This window comes from Aulostomus chinensis, chromosome 1 (genome assembly GCF_037954235.1).
Source record: "Aulostomus chinensis isolate RoL2024-O1b breed Wild chromosome 1, RoL_Achi_v1.0, whole genome shotgun sequence".
Classification (NCBI taxonomy): domain Eukaryota; kingdom Metazoa; phylum Chordata; class Actinopteri; order Syngnathiformes; family Aulostomidae; genus Aulostomus; species Aulostomus chinensis.
In genome coordinates, this window is record NC_141320.1 from 44,191,636 (window position 1) to 44,214,657 (window position 23,022).

The following is a 23,022-nucleotide window of genomic DNA, read 5'->3' on the forward strand; positions in this document are numbered from 1 at the left end:
GGATGGATCAAAACCATCCTCTGCTAAAAGAAGGGAACAAAATAAACCTGGTTGTTTTGAAATGTGAATCTGTTGAAGAAGGTGGAAATGGTGAGGGAGTCAGTTGTTCCTTTTGTTTTATGACAGAGACCTCATTGTTAACTAAATCATTTTAATTCTTTACTTGAAGATTCACGCTTTTTCACTCAAAATGTTTGACAACTTCCTCCATGCTGGTGCCCCTTCACACACAACAGGTGCACTTGTCCTCTTTTCTCCTCTGACCCTCAAACATTCACTGTCTTCCAGTGAACGTCCAATTGTCCTCTGAAATAAGACATGAATCTTTCCCTGCTGAGACTCCTGATCTCTGACTGTCACTAGCATGTGCTAGCAGAATACAGCACTCCTTCTTCATGATCTGTCTTTGTCTCTGACCAGCTCTCCTGCTCTCTTTCCTCCTACCAGTCAAAGCAGACATCTGCACCTACTGATCTTGGATCTGCTGCCCGTTCCTGCCTGGTAAAAGAAGGAACCAGCACCTGGTTCTCCAGGCTGAATGAACTCCAGGACGTTGGCCAGCCGTGTCAGTTGGAACCTTATTTGTCCAAATAGAGAAAAAATAAGTCTGATTGTTGATGAGAGATGTCATCATGGCTTTGAAACTGTGGTTGGGGACCAGCCAACATGAGCACATTCATGGAAGAATAGCAGTAAAAACAGGAAGTGTCAGTTAGCAAGTACTCACCAGTCTGTCACTATCATACTTGATTCTAGTGGAACAAAATGGCTGCTGTTGACTGTGCTGCCTGGTGGAGGATCACTCTTCACCATCCTCTCAGGCCTTGATGGAACCAAAAAGGCCAGTTCCTGGAGAAGATCTTCTAGGGGTCCAGGTTAAAGCGGTGCCCCAGCTGGCACCAGGCGCTGACCCAGGTCCTGCATGGGAGATACTGTCAGTTCTGTTCTGCCCTGCTCTCAACCACAGGCTGGTGTTGAGGCCTGCAGCAACCAGGGCCCCAGTCACCAAGAGTACAAAGGCTGGTCATTGTGGCAGTGGGAGGAGTCAAAATGAAGACAGACCAATGTGAGCAGGACGTTCCTGGAGAAGTCAGAAGAACTTGACCATGTTTCCTACAGTACCCAGGAGGCCTGGTAGTTGTTGAAGGAAGCTCCAAAAGCAAAGAGCAGACAGCAGGACATCAAAAGAAAAGATCCAGACACTAAAACTACAAGTAGAAACAAGAAGAAATACTAAAAGCTTTGGAAAGATACTACAAGGTTGGATATACATTATTATATACACTACTATTCTCACTGACTCCTAAAGAGGGACAGGAAACATTAGAATGTGGATCAGATCAGCTGATTTCAGTGTTGAGTCCATCCCTCCATCCACTTTCTGTTCTATCCTTTAAGGGTCACGGGGGGGGGGGGGTGCGATCCCAGGTGACATTGTTCAAGAGGCAGGGTTCACCCTGGACAGGTCACCAGTCCATCAGGAGAAATGAGGTGGTCGGTGTCATGCAACCTAAACTTAAACATTAGTCAGATCAAATTCAGATTAAAGCAAGAGGCTCCAGATCAAAGTCAGAATTCCTGATGATGTCATCAGGGCTTTGACAGTAGCTAGAATTCTGTCTTTGATCTCAGGAGGACATGAAAGAAACACAATTTAGAAAAGTATATGAGACCACGGCAGCATGATGGTGCAGTGGTGAGCACTGTGGCCTCACAGCAAGAAGGTTCTGGATTTGAGTCCAGGCTCGGGTGCAGAATCTGCATGTTCTCCCCGTGCATGCGTGGGTTCTCCGGCTTCTTCCCACCGTCCAAAGACATGTAATTTGGGATGAGGCTGATTGGACACTCTAAATTGACTGTAGATGTGAGTGTGAATGGTTTTGGCGACCTGTCCAGGGTGGCCCGTAGATGCTGGGATAGGCTCCACCCCCCTCGACCATCAATGTAGGTGTTTTGTTAATTGCATGCCACATGAAATTATTGTTGGTCAGTTTTCTAGCGACTGTCTCACAGCGTCAAGACAAGAACACTTCTACTTTTGATGATGACAGTTTGTTCAACACTGAACTTCATCCAGTCCCATGTTGTCAAACACTGGAACCTCCACAGCACCTGAACAGGGACTTGAACCCTGGACCCTCAGATTAAAAGTCTGATGCTCTACTGTCTGAGCTCCTCAGGCTCTTTCTACAGCATTGAGACAGGAACAGAAACACCTGTGAAGGTCAAACTGATGCTTTCTTGACTTGTTCAGTCCTCCATGTTGAAGTCCACCAGGCTTTTGATTGGCTCTGATTCTCTGTGGCAAAATCCAACAAGAGGCTCCAAAAATGTCCTGAATGTCACAAGAATGCACAGGACAAGATGTTAGTTTCCTTCATGTCTGCAGTTCCTCCACTGGAAAGTAAAGTCAATGCTGCTCTTCTGCTGAAACCTGGGATCGGACCAGGGACCTTTAGATCTTCAGTCTAAGGCTCTCCCAACTGAGCTGGTTCAGTTCTGAGGGAGGGCCCTGCTTCTCTCATTTATAATCTCTTCCACTCTCACTGGACCTTAGAGAGGATTGGAGCTTCTGAAGTCCTGACACAAATCAAACCAGGGACTTTGAACTACACAGTGAAGGAGTTGGTCATCAAGGTCGATGGCAGCTTATTAAGTTCTAGCTTTGATCAAATATAAGAAATGTAAATGAATTCAACATTGATTGCATTTCCCTCCTTTCTTTGGTGCAAGGAACTGAGGACTGGAGCTGTTAGTTTTCCAGTTCCTACATCAGTGAATGGACTTTCTGTGCTGCAAGGAGCCAAAGCTACTAAGGAGGATTACAGAGTTTGTCCTTGCAGGAGTCAGTGACTTAATAGAGTCTAACAAAGGGTTGAACCTGAATGAGACAGTCACCCTTCAACATGGGGCCATGGCAGAGTGAACCAAGAACACTACAATGGGGGTGAGAGTGGAGCCATGATGGATTCACAGTTCATCACCTCCACCATCATGTGGACCACCTGATCACCTCTCCCTCAACCTCTAAATAACTCATTCCCTGACCGGGAATCGAACCCGGGCCGCGGCGGTGAGAGCCGGTCTCACCGCCGAATCCTAGCCACTAGACCATCAGGGACCACACTGAGCTCTCCAACAACAGAGACTATACACAATGACTCAAGAACACAGGACTCTGTGGTCTCAGCTTGAGATGCAGAGGGTCCACCAAGACCACCAGACACCTCAGCCCCCTAAAGACAGTCCACCCCCAGGATCAGCTTCTATCACTCAGTGGTCCAGAACCATGATGAAGCCTGATCAGGAATGTGAGCAAAGCTCTTGGAACAGGCCTGCTGCCACCACAACTAAGATCCTGCAGGTCACTAGAAACTCCAGTGTCCAGCTGACAAGTGGACGTTCCTCTGATCTGTGGTGGTGCTGAGTTTAGCAAACACCTCCAACAAGAAGATGAAGGAGGCCATCAACTCCTCCAAGCTCAACATCTATACTGGCTTTACTGGGAGATCAGGAGGTCAAAGCAGATCTCCACCCTCCACCTCAGATGGTTTCTACTCACAGAGATGAGGGACCAGTTCAAACCAGCTCCCTGGAGCTCCCTTAAGCCATTGTCCCCCTCAGCTAACATCTGGATCTGGACCTGCACCGGTGCTGACTTGTGTCTTGAGTCCCCAGAGTTTGTTGAACCAGAGAAGCTTCAACTGGTGATGGTCGTACAACCAAGCGTGAAGGTGAGCCTGCATTGTCTGATCTGGAGCTAACAGGAATTAGCAAGTTAGCAACTGTTCTAGAGTTGCTGCTGAGTTGAATTTGAATTTATTTGTTGAAAGGTTCCAGTTTCTATGAGGTCAGGGAAGATTGGTGTGGATCTAAAGGTCCCTGGTTGGATTCCCACCTCTCACAGAGGACCTGATGCTTCACGTGAGCTGTGGGATTGGTCTTTACTGCTGAGACAGAAAGAATCCTCCCACATTGGCTTCTTTTAACTGTCAACATTGGTTTGGCTCATTGGAACATTTTCAAACCCTCGTTGCTCAGATTTTACATTAATTTGATCATGACTTTAGACAAATGTTCTGTTTATTAATTAAATAATCACTTGAGTTATGAATTTAGTGAGTCAACCAGACTTGGTCAATGATAAAAGTTAGTCTGGTTATTATTCAGTTTCCAGTCAGTAGGGACACACACACACACACACACACAGCCTGTCTTCAGTATAAAATGGTCTGTCACGTTCTCTCACGTTGGAAGATTTCTCTGACTCCATTGTGAATACAGAGATTCTTCATCTGCCACCTGAGTCTTGATCCACTGATTCCTCTGATCCACCTCTTTCTGCTCCAACAAGGCTGACATGGATCAGGTGGGTCCATGTCATCCAATCAGGAGGTTTCTCCTCTCAGTTAATTTTCTTCATCCCAGTTTAGATTGATTCTTCTCAGCCTGATGAAGGAGCATCTGATCAGGTGTTTGACTGCTTGTTGGTTGTAATTCCATAGATTTTAATCTCAGATGTTATAGAATTAAGAATGCAATGGCAGTCCTGCCAAGTGACATCACTGACATGACAGGATGGCCCAGTCATGTGACTGAAGGAGCTGAGAGCTTCTACACATCATTGTTGATGGTGTCTTCCACTGTAGTCAGCAGCCTCAACTCCTCTATCAACACCTGTCAGAGACCTGCTGGAGGCTCCACTGAGGTTTGAACTGGGATCACTGGATTCAGAGTCCAGAGTGCTCACCATTCCACCATGGAACCATCAAAGATGAAACAAGTGAGACAAACTATGGCACTAATCATGTACGAGGGACTGCAGTGGTTTTCTGGATCTAATTTCCACAAACAAATGATGATTTGGGGAAAGGTCTGACAAAGTCTGACAAACATACCCTGATTTTTTCACAAACAAATGATGATTTTTAGACAGTGACACAGGGCTCTTATTTTGGAGGGCCATCAGGATGTGAAATATCCCAGACCTCTGAGATCAGAGCGTTCACTTTGATCTCAGGGTCCTGAATTTGGAGGTTCCTTCTTTGGTCTCCAAGTTCTAACTCCCATCTGACTGAATCCTTTTTTCAATGAACTCCTCAGACCCTGATGATGTCAGGAAGAAATCCAGACATTCAGTTCTCATCTCAGCTGTTCTGACTGAGACGTCAAGCAGTCAGGAAAAAAGTGTTACGACCCAAAGTGGGACCTTTACAGGAGCTAACAAAGTGTCTTTTTTCCTAAACTACTTGAGGAACTGGTTAAACCAGTAAAATATGCATTTCTGTGTGCAGACCAGTGGGGAGCCTGGGTGAGTGGAAGGATGTTTACCACCAACACAGAACCCAGACTTTAGTCATGTGATGAGATGGAGACTCTGATGATGAAGTTAATGGACAAAATGTGAATTGAAGGATGAACACAAATGGGTTTTTGAACCAAACACATTCCTTCAGTCGACTTGTGTGAGGTGGAAATAATACTTGGAGGAGAATGAGAGTTCAGTCTCAGCGCGATGACCTGTGCTGACACTAAAACATGTCAGCCCACAGAACAAAGATGGCAGTCCTCTGGGAAAGCAGGTACATCACACATACATGAAGAAACCCTACAGGAAACAAATATGTTGCCAGAGACTTTTACTCTGTTTTTGTTGTTTACCCAAGTACAGGATTGGAGGGAGACTGATGGTCGCTGTTTGGGTTTTTGGAAAACAAGGAGGCTGTGGGTTCAAGCTGGATTCTCAGAGACTATTTCCCCAACCTCTACATTGGCATCTACACTGTCATCCAGTCATGTGACTGAGGTCATCCAGTCACGTGACTGAAGTCATCCAGTCACGTGACTGAAGTCATCCAGTCACGTGACTGAAGTCATCCAGTCACGTGACTGAAGTCATCCAGTCAGGTGACTGAAGTCATCCAGTCACGTGACTGAAGTCATGTCAGTGATGTCACTCTGCAGGACTGTCACTGCCGTCTCATTCTAGAAAAGAATCCAGACTCCACCCGTGGCTCCATGATAACTGAGGGACCTCTGGTTGGAGGCTGGACGATGATGTTTGGACTGGAAGGAAAACTCCTTGTCCAAATTCCATTGTGTTCAAGTTTAAAGTCCCACAATAAGAAGTAGCTGAATCTGACAGGTGAAGGTTTGGAACTACAAGATGGTGATGTTGGTGACTTGATGTTTCCTTGACTTGATGCTCTGACTGTCAGGGTGGATGACAGCTTCTTCTGCTGCTGCATCTGAGTGGCTAGGATTGGAGCTTTTACCCTCCAAGGTTGTTTGGTTCCAGGGGAAATTTTAGAATTCCAGTCCCCAACCTGGGCTGTTCTGAAACTCTTCTCCTGAATCACTCCTGAGCTGCAGCAAGAACAAATACCAGTGCCAACCAGATCAACTTCATGGCTGCTAACAGCCTCAGACACTTGATTTCCATCAATCTGGAGCCAAGAAGGCCCTCACCTGTGGTTCTCCTCCAGGAGGGTCCAGGTTCTGCCATTGTGGCTCCTGGTGCCACTGCCAGAGAGCCTCAGCTGCACACTGCAACATTTCAACAGGAGATTGACATTCCTTCAAATGTCCTGACATCTTATTACAATGGTTCTGTTCCATATTTATATTTTAAAATGAATCACATGATGAAAGCTGCCTCAGCTGCTTTAAGAGAGAGAACAAGCTAAGAGATCTGAAACCAGTAAAATATGCTTTTCTGTGTGCAAACTAGTGAGGGGCATGGAAGGATATTTTACCACCAATACAGAACCCAGACTTTAGTCATGTGATGAGATGGAGACTCTGATTATGAAGTTAATGGACAAAATGTGAATTGAAAGAAAACACATTCCTTCAGCAGACTTTGATCCAACATTGAAGTTAGAGTTTGGTGGCTGCTCCATCTTGGAGGAAACCAGGCCATCACAGGGAAGCTCCTTTGCCTCCTCTGCTGCCAGTTCAACCACTCACTCCCATCAGTGGAGAGCAGCTTCAACTGGGTTTGGAATTTACCATTGTGGATGCATAGGAATGTGGAGAAAATGTCCTTTGTCAGAAGTGAGATTTGAACCCACGCCTCCAGGAGCGACTGCGACCTGAACGCAGCGCCTTAGACCGCTCAGCCATCCTGACAGAAACTGACAGTTGCAGACTGAATTAATTCACTGACAAAGTAGAATTTTTTCCACAGGAGCTACTGGCTCCTTAGTTGTTGCATTTATTGTTAACATTAAACACACAGTCTGAGTTCATGGCAGTAAGAAATGAACCAGAACATTTGAACCACATTGCATCTCTTGACCAGTTTGTTACATGGGACACATTCCAGACAGGAAGGTCCCACCAAGACTTGAACTGGGATCACTGGATCCAGAGTTCTCACCATTCCACCATGGAACCAAACACAAGGAGGAGGTTCCTCTAAATACCACTTGACATCACCTGCAATCAACCTGTTGCTATTTGGAGGTTCATCTTGCTCTTGTTCCAGACTACATTGTCAAAAGGATCATGAACCACAAGGAAATCATGGAACTCCAGATTGATTCAGGACTTTCTAACTCCATCGTATGACCTGGGAGCAAAGACTGGCCAGGCCTTCCTTAATTTATCAGTTAATTACTGCTTCAACAAACATGCCACTTAATTAAGTTACCAGAATTTCTCTCATTGAAAAACCCACCAGCCTGATTTCTTGACATGACATGAAAAATTCTCCAAGAACCCACAGTTGGGTGGAAAGATACCAGGTTAACCAGGAGGAGTCCTGCTCCTGAACCATGGATGGAACAAAGTCCACTGGAAAACTCAGCAGTTCCTGAGTGCCAGATCCATCCAGGAGCTTGGGTCTCCCCTTGACTGTGGTGATCCATGAGATCAAGGAGGACAGAGGAAAGAAGGATCCTGTTGGAGATCTCCTCCCTTCTTCCTCCACTTCACTACTACTTGGATGTCAGGAATATGAGGTTCTTTACTCAAATGACTTATTAGGAGTTTCCTGTTTGACAAGAAGGAAGTCAGAATTTCATACCTCACTTGTTGGTGGTGCCCTCAACCTGCTGAGAGCATCACTTAGTTCTCTACAGAGAAACATGGCAGCTCTGCTGAAGGCTGCAGGAAACCTGCTGGAACTGAGACTTGGACTCAGGTCACTGGATTCAAAGTCCAGGGTGCCAACAGGTCCACCAGGGCATCTGTGCTTTACTTACCGTGTAAAAAGGACCACAGTGGTCGTCTGGTTTTAATTTAACAAACAAATACGGTTGAAAACTTTGAGACAGAGACACAGGGCTCTTATTTGAAGGGCCATGGGATGGGAAATATCCCAGACCTCTGAGATCAGAGCGCTCACTTTGATCTCAGGGTCCTGACTTTGGGGGTTCTTCCTTTGGTCTTCAAATACTTGTGGTTTTTATTGGTAGAACTTTCAACTTGCATGCAAAAAGAGAATCACAGTCAATGTAAACCCAGCAGACAGTGTTTATTTCTAATAAATCAGACAATCGCACAAATGAGAATGAAAGGAAAAAACAATAAAAGGTTTTAAAAACCTTCTCCACTCTAAAGCTTTTTAAAGTTCATTTGAAGGTTCAAAGGTGGAGGTGAGGAGGTCACCCTGATCCTCCCTGTCGTCACTGCCAGGATTCTTTCTTCTGGTGCTGTGGTTCTTCTGATGAAGGGGGCGTGATGTTTGCTGTCTCAGGCTCCACCAAATGTCCTCTTTAGGACGCCACAATGTGGCCTCTTCACTGCTCCATCTTCCCTGCATCGGAGACACCAGGGTTCCTCCTGGTGCCGACCCCATCGTCCTTCTACCCAATGGTGCGGCCATGGATCCTCAGAGGAGGCTGGGATCCTTCTTCTCATCAGAGCCACAGTTTTTCCTGGAGGGAACAACAGGAGCTTTGTTGTAATGTTTTGCTCGGTGTTTCCTGCTCAGAGCGTCAGGATCTGTGACGCCATCTTGTGGTAGGGGGTCACCATCTTGTTGTGTGGTAGTGGATTCATTGATCTGCTGTTTCAACACATTCAAGTTCATTATCCTACAAGTCTAAGTACATTTGGTGTGGAGTTTTAGTTTCTGGCCTCAATCATAACGTGTGCCTTTCTTCTTCATGAACATTTCTCAGCTTTGTAAGTTTATTCTAGTTTTTCTTCCTCACTTTTCTATTCCATTGTTGAAGATTCTACTGCAGGTTGGAGTTCCCTGTTGACTGAAGCAGAAACAGGAACAAAAAGCTGGAGGCTGTCAGAGCTCCAAGTTGGGGGCTGATATTAAAGTAGGAGATGAACACATCCAGGTTAGCATCCCTCTCAGAAGCTGCTACTTTAGCTCTTCAGAGTACAGCAGCCTAGCATAGCTTCATCTGGCCAGTTAGTGGCCCACTTTGATGTCTGGGATATCAGGTTCAAGGTTCTTCACAGCTCTGAATGAAGGCTTTCTAAAGTGTTAACCAGTACTCCAGTTGTAAAAAACAATCAGGGGGATGGTAGATTTTGATGTTTAGGAACAGATCATTTGTGCTGATGACAGCGCATCAGGTGAGAGACCAACAGTGTACCCTTACTCCTCTAAAACAACATGCATGCTATGGATATTACCTGTCTGCTACTCCTGTCATTGATCTTGACCAAGCCCCCAGGCTGACACTGCTACCACTGCTCCTACATAGTTAGAGTCAAATGCAGAGGACATTTTCCCACCGGGTGCAAGTGCAACTTCATACTCATGCTACCTATAAATCTGGGAATTCATCTATATTTTGAAACAAAACATTCTCAAGTCAAGTCCATTTTAATTAAAGTGAAAGAGCAAAAGAATGAAACAAATGTACTGTGGCAGGAGAGCGCTACACTCCCCACCGCGAGGGGCAGTGTGGCAGACGATAGTGAGTGGTCACCTAGAAATAGACCTGGTCCGACCCTTCTCCGTCCTTTCCACTTCCTCTCCCTCCTTTACGGAGCCGACAGCCGTGCGTGGTGGCGTCTCGCTGGTCAGCAGATCGGTTACAAACAAAGGTACCTCAAAACCTCAAAATAATGCTACAGTGATGTCGGAAGAATTGCTCATGATCTCAAAATGATGCGACAGTGATGTCATAAGAATTGCAAATGAACTCAAAATGATGCTAACAGTAATGTAGTGATAGTTGCTAATGAACTCAAAGTGATGCTGACAGTAATGTAGTAAGTGTTTCGAACAACCTCAAAGTGATGCTGACAGTCATTTAGTAAGAGTTGCTACGAACCTCAATTTAATGCTACAGTGATGTCGTAAGAATTGCTAATAAACTCAAAATGATGCTAGCAGTAATGTAGTGATAGTTGCTAATAAACTCAAAGTGATGCTGACAGTAATGTAGTAAGAGTTGCTTCGAACCTCAAAATAATGCGACAGTGATGTTGGAAGAATTGCTAATGATCTAAAAATGTTGCGACAGTGATGGAGTAAGAATTGCTAATAAACTCAAAATGATGCTAACAGTAATGTAGTGATAGTTGCTAATGATCTCAAAGTGATGCTGACAGTCGTGTAGTAAGAGTTGCTACTTACCACAAAATAATACTACAGTGATGTCGGAAGAATTGCTAATGAACTCAAAATGATGCTAACAGTAATGACATGATAGTTGCTAATAACCTTAAAGTGATGATGACAATCATGTAGTAAGAGTTGCTACGAACCTCCAAATAATGCGACAGTGATGTCGGAAGAATTGCTAATGATCTCAAAATGATGTGACAGTGATGGAGTAAGAATTGCTAATGAACTCAAAATGATGCTAACAGTAATGTAGTGATAGTTGCTAATTAACTCAGTGATGCTTATGGTAATGTAGTAAGTGTTTGGAACAACCTCAAAGTGATGCTGAAAGTCATGTGGTAAGAGTTGCGACTAACCTCAAAATGATGCTAACAGTAATGGAGTGAAAGTTTCGAATAACCTCAAAGTGATGCTTACAGTCATGTAGTAAGAGTTGCGACAAACCTCAAAGTGATGCTGACAGTCATGTAGTAAGAGTTGCTACGAACCTCAAAATATTGCGACAGTGATGTCGGAAGAATTGCTAATGAACTCAAAGTGATGCTAACAGTAATGGAGTGAACGTTTCGAACAACCTCAAAATCATGTTGACAGTCATGTCCTAAGAGTTGCTACGAATCTCAAAATAATGCGACAGTAATGTAGTAAGAGTTGCTACGAACCTTAAAATAATGCAACAATAATGTGGTAAGAGTTGCAACGAACCTCAAAATAATGTGACAGTGATGTCGGAAGAATTGCTAATGAACTCAAAGTGATGCTAACAGTAATGGAGTGAAACTTTCGAATAACCTCAAAGTGATGCTGACAGTCATGTAGTAAGTGTTGCTACGAACCTCAAAATAATGCGACAGTAATGTAGTAAAAGTTGCTACGAACCTCAAAATATTGCGACAGTGATGTTGGAAGAACTGCTAATGAACTCAAGATGATACTAACAGTAATGGAGTGATAGTTGCTAATCAACTCAGTGATGCTTACAGTAATGTAGTAAGAGTTTCGAACAACCTCAAAGTGATGCTGACAGTCATTTAGGAAGAGTTGCAAATGAACTCAATTCAATGCTACAGTGATGTCGTGAGAATTGCTCATGAACTCAAAATGATGCTAACAGTAATGTAGTGATAGTTGCTAATAAACTCAAAGTGATGCTGACAGTCATGTAGTAAGAGTTGCTACGAACCTTAAAATAATGCAACAATAATGTAGTAAGAGTTGCTACGAACCTCAAAATAATGTGACAGTGATGTCGGAAGAATTGCGAATGATCTCAAAATGATGCGACAGTGATTTAGTAAGAATTGCTAATGAACTCAAAATGATGCTAACAGTAATGGAGTGAACGTTTCGAATAACCTCAAAGTGATGCTGACAGTGATGTACTAAGAGTTGCTACGAACCTCAAAATAATGCGACAGTAATGTAGTAAAAGTTGCTATGAACCTCAAAATATTGCGAAAGTGATGTCGGAAGAATTGCTAATGAACTAAAAATGATGCTAACAGTAATGTAGTGATATTTGCTAATCCAGTCAGTGATGCTTACAGTAATGTAGTAAGTGTTTCGAACAACCTCAAAGTGATGCTGACAGTCATTTAGTAAGAGTTGCTACGAACCTCAAAATAATGCGACAGTGATGTCGGAAGAATTGCTAAAGATCTCAAAATGATGCGACAGTGATGTCAGAAGAATTGGTAATGATCTCAGAATGATGCTAACAGTAATGTAGTGATAGTTGCTAAGAAACTCAGTGATGCTTCCAGTAATGTAGAAAGAGTTTCGAATAACCTCAAAGTGATGCTGACAGTCATTTAGTAACAGTTGCATATGAACTATATTTAATGCTACAGGGATGTCGTGAGAATTGCTCAACAACTCAAAATGATGCGAACAGTAATGTAGTGATAGTTGCTAATAAACTCAAAGTGATGCTGACAGTCATGTAGAAAGAGTTGCTACGAACCATAAAATAATGCAACAATAATGTAGTAAGAGTTGCTACGAACCTCAAAATATTGTGACAGTGATGTCGGAAGAATTGCTAATGATCTCAAAATGATGCGACAGTGATGTAGTAAGAATTGCTAATGAACTCAAAATGATGCTAACAGTAATGGAGTGAAACTTTTGAATAACCTCAAAGTGATGCTTACAGTCATGTAGTAAGTGTTGCTACGAACCTCAAAATAATGCGACAGTAATGTAGTAAAAGTTACTACGAACCTCAAAATATTGCAACAGTGATGTCGGAAGAATTGCTAATGAACTCAAAATGATGCTAACAGTAATGTAGTGATAGTTGCTAATAAACTCAAAGTGATGCTGACAATAATGTAGTAAGAGTTGCTACGAACCTCAAAATATTAACTCAATTTAATGCTACAGTGATGTAGTGAGAATTGCTCAATAACTCAAAATGATGCTGACAGTAATGTCGTGAAAGTTGCTAATAAATTCAGTGATGCTTACAGTGATGTAGTAAGTGTTTCAAACAACCTCAAAGTGATGCTGACAGTCATGTAGTAAGAGTTGCTAATAAACTCAAAATGATGCTAACAGTAATGTCGGAAGAATTGAAACTCACCTCAAAATGATGCGACAGTGATGTCGGAAGAATTGCTAATGATCTCAAAATGATGTGACAGTGATGGAGTAAGAATTGCAAATGAACTCAAAATGATGCTAACAGTAATGTAGTGATAGTTGCTAATTAACTCAGTGATGCTTACGGTAATGTAGTAAGTGTTTGGAACAACCTCAAAGTGATGCTGACAGTCATGTGGTAAGAGTTGCTACAAACCTCAAAGTGATGCTGACAGTCATGTAGTAAGAGTTGCTACAAACCTCAAAATATTGCGACAGTGATGTTGGAAGAATTGCTAATGAACTCAAGATGATGCTAACAGTAATGGAGTGATAGTTGCGAAGAAACTCAGTGATGCTTACAGTAATGTAGTAAGAGTTTCGAACAACCTCAAAGTGATGCTGACAGTCATTTAGGAAGAGTTGCTAATGAACTCAATTCAATGCTACAGTGATGTCGTGAGAATTGCTCATCAACTCAAAATGAAGCTAACAGTAATGTAGTGATAGTTGCTAATAAACTCAAAGTGATGCTGACAGTCACGTAGTAAGAGTTGCTAGGAACCTTAAAATAATGTAACAATAATGTAGTAAGAGTTGCTACGAACCTCAAAATAATGTGACAGTGATGTCAGAATAATTGCTAATGATCTCAAAATGATGCGACTGTGATTTAGTAAGAATTGCTTATGAACTCAAAATGATGCTAACAGTAATGGAGTGAACGTTTCGAATAACCTCAAAGTCATGCTGAAAGTCATGAACTAAGAGTTGCTACGAACCTAAAATAATGCGACAGTCATGTAGTAAAAGTTGCTACGGACCTCAAAATATTGCGAAAGTGATGTCGGAAGAATTGCTAATGAAGTCAAAATGATGCGAACAGTAATGGAGTGAAACTTTCGAATAACCTCAAAGTGATGCTGAAAGTCATGTCGTAAGAGTTGCTACGAACCTCAAAATAATGCGACAGTAATGTAGTAAAAGTTGCTAAGAACCTCAAAATATTGCGACAGTGATTTCGGAAGAATTGCTAAAGATCTCAAAATGATGCGACAGTGATTTAGTAAGAATTGCTAATGAACTCAATTTAATGCTACAGTGATGTCGTGAGAATTGCTAATGATCTCAAAATGATGCGACAGTGATGTAGTAAGAATTGCTAATGAACTCAAAATGATGCTAACAGTAATGGAGTGAAACTTTCAAAATAACCTCAAAGTGATGCTGACAGTCATGTAGTAAGTGTTGCTACGAACCTCAAAATAATGCGACAGTAATGTAGTAAAAGTTGCTACGAACCTCAAAATATTGCGACAGTGATGTCGGAAGAATTGCTAATGAACTCAAGATGATGCTAACAGTAATGTAGTGATAGTTGCGAATCAAGTCAGTGATGCTTACAGTAATGTAGTCAGAGTTTCGAACAACGTCAAAGTGATGATGAAAGTCATTTCGTAAGAGTTGCTAATGAACTGAATTTAATGCTACAGTGATGTCGTGAGAATTGCTCATGAACTCAAAATGATGCTAACAGTAATGTAGTGATAGTTGCTAATAAACTCAAAGTGATCCTGACAGTAATGTAGTAAGAGTTGCTACGAACCTTAAAATAATGCAACAATAATGTAGTAAGAGTTGCTACGAACCTCAAAATAATGTGACAGTGATGTCAGAAGAATTGCTAATGATCTCAAAATAATGCGACAGTGATGTAGTAAGAATTGCAAATGAACTCAAAATGATGCTAACAGTAATGGAGTGAACGTTTCGAATAACCTCAAAGTGATGCTGACAGTCAAGTAGTAGGAGTTGCTACGAACCTCAAAATAATGCGACAGTAATGTAGTAAAAGTTGCTACGAACCTCAAAATATTGCAACAGTGATGTCCGAAGAATTGCTAATGATCTAAAAATGATGCGACAGTGATGTAGTAAGAATTGCTAATGAACTCAAAATGATGCTAACAGTAATGTAGTGATAGTTGCTAAGAAACTCAGTGATGCTTACAGTAATGTAGTAAGAGTTTCGAACAACCTCAAAGTGATGCTGACAGTCATTTAGTCAGAGTTGCTAATGAACTCAATTTAATGCTACAGTGATGTCGTGAGAATTGCTCATGAACTCAAAATGATGCTAAAAGTAATGTAGTGATAGTTGCTGAGAAACTCAGTGATGCTTACAGTAATGTAGTAAGAGTTGCTACGAACCTCATAAAAAAGCGACAGTAATGTAGTAAAAGTTGCTACGAACCTCAAAATAGTGCGACAGTGATGTCAGAAGAATTGCTAATGATCTCAAACTGATGCGACAGTGATGTAGTAAGAATTGCTCATGAACTCAAAATGATGCTAACAGTAATGGAGTGAAACTTTGAATAACCTCAAAGTGATGCTGACAGTCATGTACTAAGAGTTGCTACGAACCTCAAAATAATGCGACAGTAATGTAGTAAAAGTTGCTACGAACCTCAAAATATTGCGACAGTGATGTCGGAAGAATTGCTAATGAACTTAAAATGATGCTAACAGTAATGTAGTGATAGTTGCTAATCAACTCAGTGAGGCTTACAGTAATGTAGTAAGAGTTTCGAACAACCTCAAAGTGATGCTGACAGTCATTTAGTAAGAGTTGCTAATGAACTCAATTCAATGCTACAGTGATGTCGTGAGAATTGCTCATTAACTCAAGATGATGCTAACAGTAATGGAGTGAAACTTTCGAACAACCTCAAAGTGATGCTGACAGTCATGTACTAAGAGTTGCTACGAACCTCAAAATAAAGCGACAGTGATGTCGGAAGAATTGCTAATGAACTCAAAATGATGCTAACAATAATGTAGTGATAGTTGCTAATCAAGTCAGTAATGCTTACAGTAATGTAGTAAGAGTTGCTAAGAACCTCAAAATATTGCGACAGTGATGTCGGAAGAATTGCTAATGATCTCAAAATGATGCGACAGTGATGTAGTAAGAATTGCTAATGAACTCAAAATGATGCTAACAGTAATGGAGTGAAACTTTCGAATAACCTCAAAGTGATGCTTAAAGTCATGTAGTAAGTGTTGCTACGAACCTCAAAACCATGCGACAGTAATGTAGTAAAATTTGCTACGAACCTCAAAATATTGCGACAGTGAGATCAGAAGAATTGCTAATGAACTCAAGATGATGCTAACAGTAATGGAGTGAAACTTTCGAATAACGTCAAAGTGATGCTGACAGTCATGTACTAAGAGTTGCTACGAACCTAAAAATAATGCGACAGTGATGTCAGAAGAATTGCTAATGAACTCAAAATGATGCTAACAGTAATGGAGTGAAAGTTTCCAATAACCTCAAAGTGATGCTGACAGTCATGTAGTAAGAGTTGCTACGAACCTAAAAATAATGCGACAGTGATGTCAGAAGAATTGCTAATGAACTCAAAATGATGCTAACAGTAATGTAGTGATAGTTGCTAATCAAGTCAGTAATGCTTACATTAATGTAGTAAGAGTTGCTACGAACCTCAAAATAATGCGACACTGATGTCAGAAGAATTTCTAAAGATCTCAAAATGATGCAACAATGATTTAGTAAGAATTGCTAATGAACTCAAAATGATGCTAACAGTAATGCAGTGAAAGTTTCCAATAACCTCAAAGTGATGCTGACAGTCATGTAGTAAGAGTTGCTACGAACCTCAAAATAATGCGACAGTAATGTCGGAAGAATTGCTAATGAACTCAAGATGATGCTAACAGTAATGTAGTGATAGTTGCTAAGAAACTCAGTGATGCTTACAGTAATGTAGCAAGAGTTTCGAACAACCTCAAAGTGATGCTGACAGTCATTTAGTAAGAGTTGCTAATGAACTCAATTTAATGCTACAGTGTTGTCGTGAGAATTGCTCATGAACTCAAAATGATGCAAACAGTAATGTAGTGATAGTTGCTAATAAACTCAAAGTGATGCTGAAAGTAATGTAGTAAGAGTTGCTACGAACCACAAAATAATGCGACAGTGATGTCGGAAGAACTGCTAATGATCTCAAAATGATGTGACAGTGATGTAGTAAGAATTGCTAATGAACTTAAATGATGCTGACAGTAATGTAGTGATAGTTGCTAAGAAACTCAGTGATGCTTACAGTAATGTAGTAAGAGTTGCTGCGAACCTCAAAATATTGCGACAGTGATGTCGGAAGAATTGCTAATGATCTCAAAATGATGCGACAGTGATGTAGTAAGAATTGCTAATGAACTCAAGATGATGCTAACAGTAATGGAGTGAAACTTTCGAATAACGTCAAAGTGATGCTGACAGTCATGTACTAAGAGTTGCTACGAACCTCAAAATAATGCGACAGTGATGTCGGAAGAATTGCTAATGAACTCAAAATGATGCTAACAATAATGTAGTGATAGTTGCTAATCAAGTCAGTAATGCTTACAGTAATGTAGTAAGAGTTGCTACGAACCTCAAAATAATGCAACAATAATGTAGTAAGAGTTGCTACGAACCTCAAAATAATGAGACAGTGATGTCGGAAGAATTGCTAATGATCTCAAAATGATGCGACAGTGATGTAGTAAGAATTGCTAATGAACTCAAAATGATGCTAACAGTAATGGAGTGAAACTTTCGAATAACCTCAAAGTGATGCTGACAGTCATGTAGTCAGTGTTGCTACAAACCTCAAAATAATGCGAAAGTAATGCAGTAAAATTTGCTGCGAACCTCAAAATATTGCGACAGTGATGTCGGAAGAATTGCTCATGAACTCAGGATGATGCTAACAGTAATGTAGTGATAGTTGCAAAGAAACTCAGTAATGCATACAGTAATGTAGTCAGAGTTTCGAACAACCTCAAAGTGATGCTGACAGTCATGTAGTTAGAGTTGCTAATGAACTCAATTTAATGCTACAGTGATGTCATGAGAATATCTCAACAACTCAAAATGATGCTAACAGTAATGCAGTGATAGCTGCTAATAAACTCAAAGTGATGCTGACAGTAATGTAGTAAGAGTTGCTACGAACCTTAAAATAATGCAACAATAATGTCGTAAGAGTAGCTACGAACCTCAAAATATTGCGACAGTGATGTCGGAAGAATTGCTAATGATCTCAAAATGATGCAAAAATGATGTAGTAAGAATTGCTAATGAACTCAAAATGATGCTAACAGTAATGGAGTGAAACTTTCTAATAACCTAAAAGTGATGCTGAATGTCATGTAGTAAAAGTTGCTACGAACCTCAAAATAATGTGACAATAATGTAGTAAAAGTTGCTACGAACCTCAAAATATTGCGACAGTGATGTCAGAAGAATTGCAAATGAACTCAAGATGATGCTAACAGTAATGTAGTGATAGTTGCTAAGAAACTCAGTGATGCTTACAGTAATGTTAGAGTTTCGAACAACCTCAAAGTGATGCTGACAGTCATGTAGTAAGAGTTGCTACGAACCTTAAAATAATGCAACAATAATGTAGTAAGAGTTGCTACGAACCTCAAAATATTGCGACAGTGATGTCGGAAGAATTGCGAATGATCTCAAAATGATGCGACAGTGATGTGGTAAGAATTGCTAATGAACTCAAAATGATGCTAACAGTAATGGAGTGAAACTTTCGAATAACCTCAAAGTGATGCTGACAGTCATGTAGTAAGTGTTGCTAAAAACCTCAAAATAATGCGAAAGTAATGTAGTAAAAGTTGCTGCGAACCTCAAAATATTGCGACAGTGATGTCGGAAGAATTGCTAATGAACTCAAGATGATGCTAACAGTAATGTAGTGATAGTTGCTAAGAAACTCAGTAATGCTTACAGTAATGTAGTAAGAGTTTGGAACAATCTCAAAGTGATGCTGACAGTCATGTAGTTAGAGTTGCTAATGAACTCAATTTAATGCTACATTGATGTCATGAGAATATCTCAACAACTCAAAATGATGCTAACAGTAATGTAGTGATAGCTGCTAATAAACTCAAAGTGATGCTGACGGTAATGTAGTAAGAGTTGCTACGAACCTTAAAATAATGCAACAATAATGTAGTAAGAGTTGCTCCGAACCTCAAAATATTGCGACAGTGATGTCGGAAGAATTGCTAATGATCTCAAAATGATGCGACAGTGATGTAGTAAGAATTGCTAATGAACTAGAAATGATGCTAACAGTAATGGAGTGATACTTTCGAATAACCTCAAAGTGATGCTGAATGTCATGTAGTAAAAGTTGCTACGAACCTCAAAATAATGCGACAGTAATGTAGTCAAAGTTGCTACGAACCTCAAAATATTGCGACAGTGATTTCGGAAGAATTGCTCAAAGACTCAAAATGATGCTTAAAGTAATGTAGTGATAGTTTCTAATAAACTCAAAGTGATGCTGACAGTAATGTAGTAAGAGTTGCTACGAACCTTAAAATAATGCAACAATAATGTAGTAAGAGTTGCTACGAACCTCAAAATAATGTGACAGTGATGTATGAAGAATTGCTAATGATCTCAAAATGATGCGACAGTGATGTAGTAAGAATTGCTAATGAACTCAAAATGATGCTAACAGTAATGGAGTGAAACTTTCGAATAACCTCAAAGTGATGCTTACAGTCATGTAGTAAGTGTTGCTACGAACCTCAAAATAATGCGACAGTAATGTAGTAAAAGTTGCTATAAAACCTCAAAATATTGCGACAGTGATGTCGGAAGAATTGCGAATGAACTCAAGATGATGCTAACAGTAATGTAGTGATAGTTGCTAAGAAACTCAGTGATGCTTAAAGTAATGTAGTAAGAGTTTCGAACAACCTCAAAGTGATGCTGACAGTAATTTAGTAAGAGTTGCTAATGAACTCAATTTAATGCTACAGTGATGTCGTGAGAATTGCTCAAAAACTCAAAATGATGCTAAAAGTAATGTAGTGATAGTTGCTAATAAACTCAAAGTGATGCTGACAGTAATGTAGTAAGAGTTGCTACGAACCTTAAAATAATGCAACAATAATGTAGTAAGAGTTGCTACGAACCACAAAATATTGCGACAGTGATGTCGGAAGAATTGCTAATGAACTCAAGATGATGCTAACAGTAATGTAGTGATAGTTGCAAAGAAACTCAGTGATGCTTACAGTAATGTAAGAGTTTCGAACAACCTCAAAGTGATGCTGACAGTCATGTAGTAAGAGTTGCTACGAACCTTAAAATAATGCAACAATAATGTAGTAAGAGTTGCTATGAACCTCAAAATATTGCGACAGTGATGTCGGAAGAATTGCGAATGATCTCAAAATGATGCGACAGTGATGTAGTAAGAATTGCTAATGAACTCAAAATGATGCTAACAGTAATGGAGTGAAACTTTCGAATAACCTCAAAGTGATGCTGACAGTAATGTAGTAAGAGTTGCGACGAACCTCAAAATAATGTGACAGTAATGTAGTAAAAGTTGCTACGAACCTCAAAAAAATGCGACAGTAATGTAGTAAAAGTTGCTACGAACCTCAAAATATTGCGACAGTGATGTCGGAAGAATTTCTAAGGATCTCAAAATGATGCGACAGTGATGTAGTAAGAATTGCTAATGAACTCAAAATGATGCTAACAGTAATGTAGTGATAGTTGCTAATCAACTCAGTGATGCTTACAGTAATGTAGTAAGTGTTTGGAATAACCTCAAAGTGGTGCTTACAGTCATGTAGTCAGTGTTGCTACAAACCTCAAAATAATGCGAAAGTAATGTAGTAAAAGTTGCTACGAACCTCAAAATATTGCGACAGTGATTTCGGAAGAATTTCGAAGGATCTCAAAATGATGCGACAGTGATGTAGTAAGAATTGCTAATGAACTCAAAATGATGCTAACAGTAATGGAGTGAAACTTTCAAATAACCTCAAAGTGATGCTTACAGTCATGTAGTAAGTGTTGCTACGAACCTCAAAATAATGCGACAGTAATGTAGTAAAAGTGGCTACGAACCTCAAAATATTGCGACAGTGATGTCGGAAGAATTGCTCATGAACTCAAGATGATGCTAACAGTAATGTAGTGATAGTTGCTAAGAAACTCAGTGATGCTTACAGTAATGTAGGAAGAGTTTCGAACAACCTCAAAGTGATGCTGACAGTAATTTAGTAAGAGTTGCTAATGAACTCAATTTAATGCTACAGTGATGTCGTGAGAATTGCTCAACAACTCAAAATGATGCTAACAGTAATGTAGTGATAGTTGCTAATAAACTCAAAGTGATGCTGACAGTAATGTAGTAAGAGTTGCTACGAACCTTAAAATAATGCGACAGTAATGTAGTAAAAGTGGCTACGAACCTCAAAATATTGCGACAGTGATGTCGGAAGAATTGCTCATGATCTCAAGATGATGCTAACAGTAATGTAGTGATAGTTGCTAAGAAACTCAGTGATGCTTACAGTGATGTAGTAAGAGTTTCGAAAAACCTCAAAGTGATGCTGACAGTCATTTAGTAAGAGTTGCTAATGAATGCAGTTCAGTGCTACAGTGATTTCGTGAGAATTGCTCAACAACTCAAAATGATGCTAACAGTAATGTAGTGATAGTTGCTCATTAACTCAAAGTGATGCTGACAGTAATGTAGTAAGAGTTGCTAGGAACCTTAAAATAATGCAACAATAATGTAGTAAGAGTTCCTACGAACCTCAAAATAATGTGACAGTGATGTCGGAAGAATTGCTAATGATGTCAAAATGATGCGACAGTGATGTAGTAAGAATTGCTAATGAACTCAAAATGATGATAACAGTAATGCAGTGAAACTTTCGAATAACCTCAAAGTGATGCTGACAGTCATGTAGTATGTGTTGCTACGAACCTCAAAATAATGCGACAGTACTGTAGTTAAAGTTGCTACGAACCTCAAAATATTGCGACAGTGATGTCGGAAGAATTGCTAATGAACTCAAAATGATGCTAACAGTAATGTAGTGATAGTTGCTAAGAAATTCAGTGATGCTTACAGTAATGTAAGAGTTTCGAACAACCTCAAAGTGATGCTGACAGTCATGTAGTAAGAGTTGCGAATGAACTCAATTCAGTGCTACAGTGATGTCGTGAGAATTGCTCAACAACTCAAAATGATAATAACAGTAATGTAGTGATAGTTGCTAAAAAACTCAAAGTGATGCTGACAGTAATGTAGTAAGAGTTGCTACGAACCTTAAAATAATGCAACAATAATGTAGTAAGAATTGCTAATGAACTTAAAATGATGCTAACAGTAATGTAGTGGTAGTTGCTAATCAACTCAGTGATGCTTACAGTAATGTATTAAGTGTTTCGAAACACCTCAAAGTGATGCTGACAGTCATGTACTAAGAGTTGCTACGAATCTCAAAATAATGCGACAGTAATGTCGTAAAAGTTGCTACGTACCTCAAAATATTGCGACAGTGATGTCTGAAGAATTGCTAATGAACTCAAGATGATGCTAACAGTAATGTAGTGATAGTTGCGAAGAAACTCAGTGATGCATCCAGTAATGTAAGAATTTCGAACAACCTCAAAGTGATGCTGACAGTCATGTACTAAGAGTTGCGAATGAACTCAATTTAGTGCTACAGTGATGTCGTGAGAATTGCTCAACAACTCAAAGTGATGCTGACAGTAATGTAGTAAGAGTTGCTACAAACCTTAAAATAATGCAACAATAATGTAGTAAGAGTTGCTACGAACCTCAAAATATTGCGACAGTGATGTCGGAAGAATTGCTAATGAACTCAAAATGATGCTAACAGTAATGTAGTGATAGTTGCTAATTAACTCAGTGATGCTTACAGTAATGTAGTAAGTGTTTCGAACAACCTAAAAGTGATGCTGTCAGTCATGTAGTAACAGTTGCTTCTAACCTCAAAATGATGCTAACAGTAATGTA

At 40.3% G+C, this 23,022-nt stretch overlaps 1 non-coding gene across 1 annotated transcript; it reads right to left on the reverse strand.

Moving 5' to 3' along the window:
* Positions 1 to 3,039: 3,039 nt before the first annotated feature.
* trnal-gag (transfer RNA leucine (anticodon GAG)) lies at positions 3,040 to 3,121 on the reverse strand. Its single transcript is given in 2 exon segments — positions 3,040 to 3,074; positions 3,085 to 3,121. It is a non-coding gene; the product is annotated as a tRNA-Leu (tRNA).
* Positions 3,122 to 23,022: the final 19,901 nt, after the last annotated feature.